Raw genomic sequence first — 11401 nt, 5'->3', positions numbered from 1 at the left:
ATGGTTAGCGCGCTCGACTCCGGGTCGAACGGCCCGGGTTCGAGGCCTGGCCGGGGCGCTGCGTTGTGTTCTTGGGCAGCCTTACTCTCACAGTGCCTCTCTCCACCCAGGTGTACAAATGGGTCCGGCGTTACTGCTGGGGGGTAACCCTGCGATGGACTAGCATCCCATCCAGGGGGGTAGCTACTCCTGTCGCTTAATGCTACGGAACCGGGATAGCTCCGGCTGTATGAGCCTCATGGCTCGGACACAGACTTTACTTTACTTTTAGCGTTGCACTTCAAAGAACAAGGAACGCCGTCATACTGTACTAGCGGTCTAGACCGATTAGGCGCGAAAAATATACTGCTATCTTTTAGGGGTAAAGAAAATGCTTGAGCCATTCTCAAATTGGTCTTTCCGTTAGGGCGTTAATTTAAACTTTTGACGAGCATCCACGCCTCTTTCATATGGAAGTCTACCCCGGGGAAGACAGCTGAAATCGCTTATTTGACTTATGTGTTCCACACAAGTAGAACACTTAAGGGAAGTGGTCATAACAAGTGTACTCGACAGCACCTTGTGTAGGGGTAGGGGGGCTATGCAAGATACCACCTGTCTGGTAAGCCAAATGGACAAAATTGGCCTTAAAATTTGATCCATGAGTTAAGACTTTCATATTAGGTGTGCATGAAGCTTGCCCTGCTGGAGAAATGGGACAAGGAGGTTTGAATCTTTTTCTTAGTTTCTCTCCTGATAGAGTGGGGGTTATACAAACAAGACACCATCTTTTAAGGTGAGGAAAGGAGGGAACATGAAGAAACTACTTGTCTTTTTGCAGAGTGGTGGGTCCTGTCTGAGTACAATATTTTGACCATTTCCCTAAGTCGAATGAAATATTATCAGTGAAATTTCTACAGCTTGACAAACATTTGACGTAACTTAAACTTGTTAAATACGACGCATAAATTGGGCATTGCCTTCAAAGTGAAAGAAACCAATAGTGATTTATTATTTAAGGAAATAATAACTAGTCAACAAAGAAACAGGGAAATAAGGCTTATTTTCCAAGGTACTGACCAAGGTCCTTTAGGATTCATGATAGAATAGATTTCTTTTATTTCACTGCTTCATTTTGTTATGAATGTATATAAAAAATGACATGTCTGACCCATTCATTCACACTATCTTTGACGCAGTTATTTTATAATTACCATCTCCATTTTATATATTTAATAACTTGTAAATATATCGAGTGCAGACTGTATTTTTAGTATTTTATTGATTTATTCATTGCTTTTTTATAATCTATCGATACTCATTCAGTTCGTATTTTAGATGATATAAATACACTATATGTAATATAGTTTCACTAAATTTTACCTGTGAGGAACATAAGTGCAGTCGTTTTGATGTAAGTTTTTGCTGTAGTTTGTAAAGCCCCGGCTAAAGACGCTAAACGATCAAACATTTTCGTCCAAGATCATGTTGGAAGAGCATGTTTGACCGTTTAGCCACCTGTCGCAACATTGCATTTAAATGGTTTCCCATGTTTGATCTAGATCAAACAATCAAACATTTTCATCCAACATTTTGCTTCACGCACAAGTGTTTGATCGTTTAGCCACCTCTGCAAACAAAGCAAGCCCAGGCATGAAAAAGTAACCAATCAGAAACCGAATCTATCAATCAATCAATCAAACTTTATTTATAGAGGGTTACACGTAATAGTTTTACAACTAATAAATTTGTGGCCCTCTCTAATGTACTAATGTACTAAAAAATTAAGAATGTACTATAAACAATAATCTAATTTAAAATTTAGTTAAAACCTAATTTAAAATCGAAATGTAAGTTAAAAATTTAAAAACTAATCTACAATATTGATCCAAAGGTAATTATCAGCGGTAATACGCACAAAGCGTTATGTGGGCTCACTTTGGTAGATGTTTAGCCACTGCATGTTGTGTGTGACAATCACGATGTTGGACGAAAATGTTTCATCGTTTAGCCGGGGCTTAAAAATGCAAGCCTCAACATTCGTGAGAATTTAAAGAGGCTGACGCAAACAAAGGGACATATTGCAGGGAAATGACAGCGATATGTCCCATATTGTGCCACAATACTGAGGACGTATCGCTGCAACATGCCCCTGCTACATCTCCCTGTGTGTTTTAATTTTGTCCCAGCTAAGTGTCCCTGTAATTTGTCCCATCGTGTGTCGGCACCTTTAAGGTACACTGCTTTCATTTTTTTGTAAATAACAGAGTGAAAAGATATGCTTTCGTCACTAACAGTTCATTTGAAAGAGTTGTTTACATAATGTGGAACGTCGAGAAGTGAGGTGAAATAAAAACCAGCCGGTGATCCATGTATAGCCAATCACAATCAAGCAAATCAGCGCTATGAGCCAATCAGAATTAGAAGAATATGCAACTAGTGCAAAGCGCGGAAAAACACGCGCAAACCAAGTCACGAAGGGTGGTTTTGGACTTTCAGATTGTTTGACGAAAAGGAGAAACCAACAAACGACATGTCAGTTGTTCTGATTTGTTAAATCTCGTTGTATGAGAACAGCAGCCCAAAACGACAACAAATGCGCAATAAAGGCTTAAAGTTTGAGAAACTATTTTTGTTAGTTTTGGCTGCCGGACAGCCATTAGCCAAAAAACCCTCTATTTTCTCATAAAATTAGATCAACGATTAAGCGCTGGCATTGCATTGAAGTTGTTTAAAAAGCTGCAGAAATTTGATAAATAAAAAGAGATTTATACACAAATGTGACTTGTTGTGTTTTGTTTAGAGACGGCACCACGTGTTGTTTTTCAAATTGCTTTAACTCATTGGCTAAATTGGGCAATTTTTTTTGCTGTCTTAGTTGACCAACTACTGCCAAAATGTAACAACTTTTGCCGCAAAATGTAACAACGTTTTTAGCGCGAAATGTATTAAGCAAGACCAAATAAAGGAATGAAGGTCTAGAATACTTAAATTTGCTATAAAATACAAAATTTTATGTTTTTTTTTACAAGTTTTCTTCAGCTGAACACTAAAACTGCAGAAAACTTAAGTAAGACTGTCGCTCGTGAAAAAACAGCATTCTGAATAATCTATTTGTTAAAAATCATAGCTTTTTTGTGTTTTGCTGCAGCCGCAATGGCTGCAAGCAAAACACATTGAGAGCTGAAGTTTGTGCCGTAAGGACCGTAAGGCTGCATTCATTATGTATCCTACAGGGGGGGGGCAGAGGATTTTAGGGGGGGTTCTCAAATTTTTAGAGCAAAAAAAGGGGGGATATGAAAATTGTTAAATATCTACTGGGGGGATGCTTATTTTTTGTAAGATTCTGTCTAGCTTATGTCTAGCTAGTGAAAAAAAAAAAGATAAATACAGCAGCTTAATTCTTTCAAGGATTGTAAGCAACAAGGGTACCTCTATTATTCTGAGAGACTATAGTAGCTATTTGAAGTTTTCAAGTAGTGTGCCTGGCCTGTAGATGTAATGTTTCGATACAGCATAGAAAGTAAAACATCAAAAATGGAAACATTTAATGCAACCTCAGTCTAAGCAGTGTAACTTTATTGAATCAATGAATGCAAAAGAAAACAATGTAATTCAGTGCACAGTTTTATGAAATTGAACAACAAATGTGCACTTAAATGTTCAATGAAAGGATATGAACAATATGACTGAAAAACTATCACGTCCACGTTTGAAAATATGAACAAGCTATACGTCGAAGAACTTAACAAATATTTAGACCGTCATAAACTTTCTCTCCTTGGGAAGAAAAATGATAAGATAAGGAGAATAATGGCACATGTCGCACTTGAGAGGAATGATGCTGAACGCCGGAAAATTAGGATGAAGAGGATGGCAACAGCAGAGATGAATCCGTGGATGAGTGTGATAGTGAGAGTGATGATGATGATGAGGTTGTTGCTTTTGTCGACGAGAGTGACAGTCAATACTCCTGGTAGTACTCATACACGAGCTGGCAGGCTATCTATACCTAATTTGCGCTACTTAGACTGGCTGGCATAGGTATGACATAAACTGTCAAAACTCTCTCGATGTTGTTATTAAACATGTCTCTTGAAATCTCAAACATATATACCTTATTATAGGAAATTAACGATACTTGTTATTAAGGCGAATTTCAAAAATTTGAATTAATTTTATTGATGTTAACTTTTTTACTATAAGGATTTAACCAGAACCTTTCTTGAATTTGCGTTAATTTTATTGTAACGCGTAAATTTTGTTCGCGTTGTTAAAATGCTTCGTTATATTCCTATAATAAGGTAGTGTACTATTATACAGATATTTATTTTGATATTTCTTGTGAGGGAGGAGGGGGGGGGGGTATTCATTTTTCGGCTGATTGCATGGGGGGATTATGAAAATTTGTATGGACCTTGGGGGGGGATATAAGAAAACGAGCCGCTGAAAAAAAAATCCTCTGCCCCCCCCCTGTAGCATACATAATGAATGCAGCCTAAGGTGTAAGTGCCGTAACAGAGGAGAAATCTGAACTACCGATGTCAATCAAATCCATGAACAAACAAAATCGAAACCAATGAACCGTAGCGCTGATCGCATTCGAAGTTACGGGCCAAAGTATTCGAACGCAAACCACGTTGGACACGTTGGAAAACAGAAAACCGATTTAAAAGTATATCGCATTGGGAAAGAAAACAAACTGTGGCGCGACCACTCCAGTTTTATGAGAAAATTATTCTGCAGTTTTCATCATTTACGAAAAGAGCGAAGACTTGGAACCTCGCCGAAGGTCATAAATATTTTCTCCAAAGGACCGGTTAGTGCACAGTTTGTAAACTTTCGCTTTGAAAATAAACTTACCCTCACCTTGTCTACACTGTCTACAGCATACTAGTACTGTATTAACTCTGAACTTCATATTTTAAAATAAAATGTATGAACGTGTAACTTGTCACGCAAAGACAGCTGCAAAGGAATATACCATGCTTGTCGGCTGCACCGCTAATTGTAGCTGTATTCGAGCTATATAAAAGACAGCTAGAAACGAATTAATACTAGTAACATCACAATGGGAAAGAAACTTATTCAGTGGTTCACACCGTCGAAAACAAAGAAATATTAAAGGAAGTTCTCATTCACCAGATTCACTGCATCAGATGCAACATTCGTCAGTTCGTGTTTAAATGCGTGGCGACCAGTTTGTTTACTAGTTATTAAATAACAGTAAAAGTGAGTCCGCTATGCGAACATGTGTGGACTTTCATTTGAATAAAAGTTGACATTATGAATTAATCAATGAGTTACTGTAGCAGTCAACAACTTTAAGTTTCGAATCGAGTAATTCGAGATACAAGGCGAAAAAACAAAGAACTTGTCAATCAATTTATTATTTACAAGACTGTTGGAAGAACAAAGTGTACTATTACTTGTCTTATGTACTACGCTTCAAGAAAGAAACGTTACCATTGCCGCTTGGGATGTCACGCAATGTGAAGGAGCGTGGTGTGACCCTTTGTCACGTCGTTCACGACAAATGCCTTTTTTCATGCAAATAAAAACCTAGAATCCTACAAGAACAGCAGTTATTAGGCCAAAAGCCTTTCCTTACCGCTAGCAAGATAGGATACTATTTTCATTAAAAAAAGAAATGTTGCGTGGAGCACGTGAACTGTCTCGCATCGCTTGTTTACACAACCCTTACTTTTTGTGTAAAGCTTGTGTAAACAACTCATCGAAAAACTTATTTTCTTTCAATGAGTTCTTTTTTAACCTTTTTGGAATGAATAAGAACTTTTCAATAAGCTTTCACAAATAATTTCTTAGTAGCTTGCGTAGAAAGGCGGAGAAATATTTTTTTCTGTTTACGAAATATTCACTTGAAATCGGTGTTTTGAGAGGCGGCGAAGTACGTTATTTGAACCGACAATTAAATTATTTTGTCGCACGGTTTGGATATATGCATATTCTACGGTTCGATGTTATTTTTATTCTTTTCATGACAATGTTTTAGTTCAGTTCTGAATTCGACATCGGTCTTTTGTTAAATATACTACTTGAGAGAAATGGAGCTGGTGAATTATATCCCGGAGTCCAAGACAAGTAAAACAACATGATCAGCGAACTTGTTTTGATACAACTCGTTGTGCATTCATTGTTTGGCAAAGCTGAAATAAATAAATAACCAGACATTTGATTCGTTTTAATATGCGAATCAAAAATGCTCAAGCCGCACAGAGAAACAAAAACTGTGGAAAGCGAGTCAAAAGTGTGAAAAACAAGAAACGTGACCTATGACCGCAGTTGTTCAGCTCATTAGATATGAAAGATTTCAGCCGTCGTGATTGTTATTTCACTTTTCATCTACGCCACCGCTGCCTTTGAAGTTGTTCCTTGATGTATATTTTCCAGCCACCACACGTTCTTCGAAAGCTGTGTCAAAAAAGGCTTCTAGATTCAAGAATAAAGTGCGACTTACTCGATACTGATCGAATTTCTGGGTTTACTGCCTTGGCTGCCCATCTCACCGAAACTTCGGATCCTCCGATCACTGTCGAAAACGTCCGAAAGCACTAACTCGAGTTATCACGGAAAGTGACCCCCCAATCGGAAAAAACTGCATGACAACAATGTGTAGACTTTAAAGTCCACACAAAAATAATACGGTCGTCATTTAATAAACAGTTCATCCTTAAATTTCAGCTTTTCTACGACTGACAGGTAGGTACTATAGTATAAGCCCCGCTAAAATAGCTGGAAAGGGAAAGTTTTTTGAAAAATGAATTTTTGACTGCCAGACGCGCTGGCGCCACATGTTTATTTTGTGAAGATTAATTAAACGCCGTGAAAAATAGAATTTGATGTCCAGCGAGCCACTGCATCTTCGGCTACGCAGTCCTCAGTGAATCCTCCAACTTCACAAATTTCTAAAACTTTAAGAAAACGAACTTTCGCAGAATCAATAACAGCCCTCTAAGAGGTCATGTGGTTACCGATATTTTAACAGACTTGTGTTTACAGTCGAACTGAGGAAATAGTGAATAGCTAAAATGGTTCTGGAATGTACATAGGGTAGTAATGATGAAAGAAGTCCCCCCAATCCCACTTTCATCAATTATTTTACAGGAAATCAGATCGACAAAAATATGTTAAAAATTTTCTGAGAGATTTTTGGTGAACGTAGTTGTCGTAGGCTGTCTTGCAAAACAAACAACAGATATTGATGTTGGCGGGTCTCATTGTGTTTTTGGTTTACCTCTGGTCCTAATAAGGGGGGAAACATATTAAAGGCAACGGGTTGACCTTTTTCTGCAAAATATAACGATCTCCTTATACTTGGAGATAAATTCAGATATTGATTCCAAGCAATATAACTAGAAATAGCTGATACTAGGTTGCCCCCGAAGTTTCGACGATGTTTATCGGTTTTTCTTTGCTCTTCATCCTTTCCTACAATTCAGACATTTGATTGGAAATTAATTTTCTATTTTGGATGATTATTAATTATGATACGGTGAATCATTTAATTACAAGAACGCAACAGCATCTTGACATCATTTTGTCATGTTTTGCTGTGGTGTGGGATCTCAGCTAGACTCAAGCTAGACTTTAGAAAAAGTCAGTCGTCTTTATTAATTTAACACGCCGGGACGGTCGACCTATCGCGACTTGCGTGGCTCGTTTTCGCGACTTCGTCGCTTTGAATGGGCCGCTTTGCGGGCTCGAATCGAACTCACTTCACTGTGGTAAAGTCTTGATCTCAGCGAGGATAAACTTTAGAAACAGCAAAACGTTTTAAAATTACCATTTGAGCCGGCCCAATTGTTTTATAAATATATGGGCTGAGAGCCCGAGCATGAAGAATGACATGAGAATGATCAATCTTAAGAAAGAAAAGGATGTCGAAAGAATTTCTTACCTCTGTCAAAGCAAACGCCTGCCGCGAGTTTTAAATAATCACAATGCATCTCGAGATCTCTTTTGAATTTCTTTTCTTGATGCCGCATATCATCTTGTAAAGTTAAAATTTCGTCCGGAAGTGGACCGATCAAGACTTTTGAAGTTTTCTCCATTCAAGTAGTTTGTGCCTGGTAAATCACGGTCAGTTGGACAAAGGCTTTCTTATCGTAAATCACGCTTCATGACAACGATCAACTTTTTAAAAGGAAAGGATACCGAAAGAATTTCTCACCCTTGACAATGAAAACGCTTGACTTTCTAAAAGTCGCTCGCTTCTGGTTTCCGGTTTCGCCTGCCGCGAGTCTTAAACAATTATCTCGAGATCTTTTTTTAAATTTCTTGTAAATCTCGTCCGGAGATAGACTGATCAAGGCTTTTCTCCGTTCAAGTAGTTTGCGTTTGGTAAATCGCGGTTTTGGACTAAGGCTTGCTTATCGATCGTAAATCGCAGACAAATTTGAAGATATGGCTTGATATGTTCGTACGTGTTTCTAGACATATTTCTTCTTCGGCCACTAAGATGTAAAAAATGTGGATTTTCTTACTTCTCTGCGAGTTACTTAGTTAATTATCGCGAAGTCTTTTCAACAATTGCATTGCTTTCGGCTTTTAGACATTGTGAAATGAATAGGCCTCGAATAAAACCTCAAATTATCTTTTTCAAAATTCTGCCCAACTGCAATCAACCTTTACAAGCTTCGTTTGTTTACTTGTTGTCATCTGTGCACGTGCTCATGCTTTGGGCTGTCATCATCACCCAATCATCGTTTACTTGCGTCATCATTGACCAATCACTGTATGTCGGCATTTTACAACTCCCGATACCTACTTGCGGGCTTTCAGCTTGTCGGCATTTTACAACTCCCGAGACTATTTGCGGGCAAAAATTGATCAAATCGAGAATTTTCCTGGTATATACTATATATATATATTCTATATTCGCGCGGATTACAATGATGCCTCCTCGGGTTTTGGCCTCTGGGCCAAAACCCTGCGGGGGCAAATATAAATAACATTTCACTGCATTTCAGACCATGTGCGTTCGTACTGTACGTAGTACACAACTCTTACCTCGATTTCGATCGATTCATCGGTTGTATTTTGCAGTTGACAATCAAGATCAATAGACATTCTATTATTACTTCCTTCTTGTCGTGTAGGACACATTCAAATTTGCGAGGGGATTGGGTATTAACCTTGTCACGCATTCTACCAAAATTTGTAGCGAACGATCGGACGAAGAATAAATTTTTGGTAATTTTTTTAGCCATCGTTCCCGAAGAAACGATATTTGAAGGGCAGTATGGGAAAGAGTTGCAGAAGTTATTAGGTAAATCCTCGTGCCGTTTCAGGTACGCTTTCGTTCTTCGGAAAGTATTACTTCGAAGTAATATCCACGTGCGAAGCATCATTTTCTAACTACGTTCGGCCACATGGACGTGGCAATCATCATGTTTCAACTACGTTCGCCCATATGCACGTGCCAAGCATCATGTTCCAACTACGTTGGGCCATATGCACGTGGCAATCATCATATTCCAACTACGTCCGGCCAGCGGTTTATCAAAGCAGTCGATTGTCGATCGTGGACAGTTCGAAAGCGCCATAATGATTGTGAAAGTGGCTTTTTTTATTCGGAATCTTCATATTTATTTAAATCCTAACAATTCATCACCTTAAATCATATATCCTTCTAAAGAATAGTATTGTTACCGTAAAAAGCTGCCTAGAGAACTTGAGAAATTCTCGTGCCCTTTCGGTACGCTCTCGTTCTTACTTCGTGCTTCGGAAAATCTTACTTACATTACATTACATTACATTACACTTACTTACCCAGGCGCTAGCATAATGGTTACCTTGGTAACCACAAAAATTGGTCCTTATCGATCTTCCGATCTTGTTGTGAAGACACTGAAATTCGACGAGTGTTCATGCGTGAAGGGATGACTGACGAATGATAATAATTATTTGTAAACTTTCGCTTTCAAAATGAACTTTGCGTTACGTTCAACGCCGTCTTTCTGTTGTTGTACGCCGGTGCGCGTGCGATTATTTATAATTTCTGAATTTTGATCAGTAAAATTATCAGGATTGAATTAACACAAACTGACTACAATTTAACCTGCACACAAGTGACAGACAATAAAAGACGTTGGATTTCAATCTCGACTCACTTGTCTTTCATCAACATGTTCCCTAAGACTTTGCTCTAGCAGCAAAACACATGGACCCATTGGGGCCCTATTTTTCTAAGGGTTGCCGGGTTCATTTCAAGTCCCACTAAAAATAAAATAAAAAATAATTCTTTCTCCTGTCTTTACGAGGCAAAGGATCACGAGTGAAAATTCGATGGGACGAGAAAATTGCACGGCAGCTCAAATGAGGGTATTACAGGGGGACGTTTATCCCGCAAACCGCCATATTTTGTTCTTCCTAGAGCGCAAAAAACTTTCATTTTCTCCTAAAGACCGAAACCGCCATAATTTCTAGACCGTAAACTGCCAGTAAAATAGGAATGCTCCCGCAAACCGACCCTCAAAATCACCAAACCGCCAGAGTGTACATTGTAATAGAGCCTCTCGAATGCTGGATGCCGCTTGTTTAACTTTCACGAGTGATTTAACAAGTGGAAGCACGGGATAAATGTTTTCTATTTCTTATTTTAGAAACTATAAAAACCATAAAGATTGTCACAGTTCTTTGTGTTTTAAGAGTGTGATACATGTACATCGCAGAAATATATAGTCCACTTATTTATATTTTCTAGCCAAAAAAGGCGGGGTTGGAAGTCAAGGCATGGCTTGGGCCAAATTTAATATACAAAAATATTCAAAACATCACCAAACTTGGCAAGCTGATACAACTTAGGGGAGTTTGTTGAAGTTAAACTAATGGGCTTCAAAATGGCATATTGTAAATGTTGGAATGTTGCCCAAAACTGCGTTTTGGGCACGTTTTTTCGTAAAAATTCAAGGAAGCGCTTTGTCTGCATGATCTGATTTCCCTAGTTAGTTTCATGATCGATATTATTATAGCCGCTGAAATCGAAGTAAAAAATCCTACAAAACATGAAAAATAAGGTCTTATTTAGTCGATCAGTTGATTATTGTTGCATGTTAAAGGGAATTTAAGACCAAGGCTTTCGATAAATTAATATTAAACAGCGTCGAAAATCGGATGCGATGTCTTCTCACGTTGTGTTATTCTGATGTTTGTTTATCAAAATATTGGATGTTGTTGCAAAATGGATTCCGCATTGTTTTAAAGTCCGATTGACGACAAAAAGAGGAAATGACACGCAAGTTCTATTTTGATATTGCTACTCCGGCTGGGGTCAAATATGGTGTTTATTTTCCCGCAAACCAAGAGGGCTTGGTTTCTGTTTCAACAAGAAATTGTGCGATATTAGTCTAAGTAATTTTACCAGTCCTTTAGTGAGTCACGACGGAGTATCCTTAAAACA

This window comes from Oculina patagonica, chromosome 12 (genome assembly GCF_052425735.1).
Source record: "Oculina patagonica isolate OP01 chromosome 12, crgOcupat, whole genome shotgun sequence".
NCBI lineage: Eukaryota > Metazoa > Cnidaria > Anthozoa > Scleractinia > Oculinidae > Oculina > Oculina patagonica.
The sequence above is the reverse complement of the archived record's forward strand: the minus strand, read 5'-3'. Positions refer to the sequence as shown.